Consider the following 1,202-nt stretch of genomic DNA (forward strand, 5'->3'; position numbering starts at 1 on the left):
AGAATCTTGTCTAGAAAAGAAGTCATTGCACTGATTTCTGTGGTGGTTCCCAGCTCTTATACTGTCTTTAGATTTGATGTCACTTCCCAGCATGCCTTTGGCACCCAAGCCCAGCAATGAGACAATGACTTCCTTGCAGATGAGTCAGTAATTTCCCCATTAAAAACCACTTTCTTTCTCTTTAATAAAATTAACCTTGAATTCACCAAACTAAAATACGCAAAGCTGAAACTTACATCAGTGTATATCAAGATTGAAGCACTATACAAGTGAGTTAATTTTTTAAAAATCTATACTCTTCTAAAATGTTTTGGCTAATGATATGACTAAAATAGAAGAGTCTCTAACTTTCAAATCATGAAAACAATATTATACGTCACCATGAACAAAAGCAGATTCCTGAATGAGAGCTAAGGAAGATTTCTTCTAGATTGTCAAATATATATTTGGAAATAATTGTTGGATAAGTTTAATGCAATTATGAGGCTATTCCACCTCATTTTCAAATCCTGTGTTTTAGTGTAAGCTTGCACTAAAAATTAAGATAGCCAAAGTGAGGTGTGGGATTCTGTGGTCTACAACTGTTAGCAAAAGCTTCCTAGCTTTTAAAGAATACTCCTTCCAGCTCACTCACCTCTATTCTCTTGCTCTCTGCAGCTTCTAATCTTTGAAATAGGATAATAGCTCCCATGAGGGGAAGTCAAAACTCTAGTGATTAAAATCCAACTATACCATTCTGCTTCACTCCCACTTCATAAAATGGATTTTTAAAATGGCATGCAAATGCAAATCACCACATTATCCCATTTTACAGGGCCTAAATGATTTTATGTGCCTTCCAAAGAAGGAGCTAATAGGCCCCATAAATAAAACAATCAAATTGTTTTTAAAGTTTCCAGCCTGTTTTCCCACCAGACCACCCACTCTGAATTTACAGCCAGACCAGAAGTAGAAAATCAGACATCCTACCTAATGACACAGAACCCATGAAACCACCTTTACCATCTTGTTTTGTTGTAAGAATTTAGAATGACCACAGGACTTTTCTGGGTATCATACAAGAATAATTGGAACACAGCACACTGGACTCAAATGAGCTATCACTTACCTACTTAGCAAAGGGCCATTTATGCTCTGGAGCAGCAGTTCTCAGTCAGGGGTGATTTTGTCACCTAGGGGCACCTGGCAATGTTTGGGTACAT

This window comes from Cervus canadensis, chromosome 22 (assembly GCF_019320065.1).
Source record: "Cervus canadensis isolate Bull #8, Minnesota chromosome 22, ASM1932006v1, whole genome shotgun sequence".
Classification (NCBI taxonomy): domain Eukaryota; kingdom Metazoa; phylum Chordata; class Mammalia; order Artiodactyla; family Cervidae; genus Cervus; species Cervus canadensis.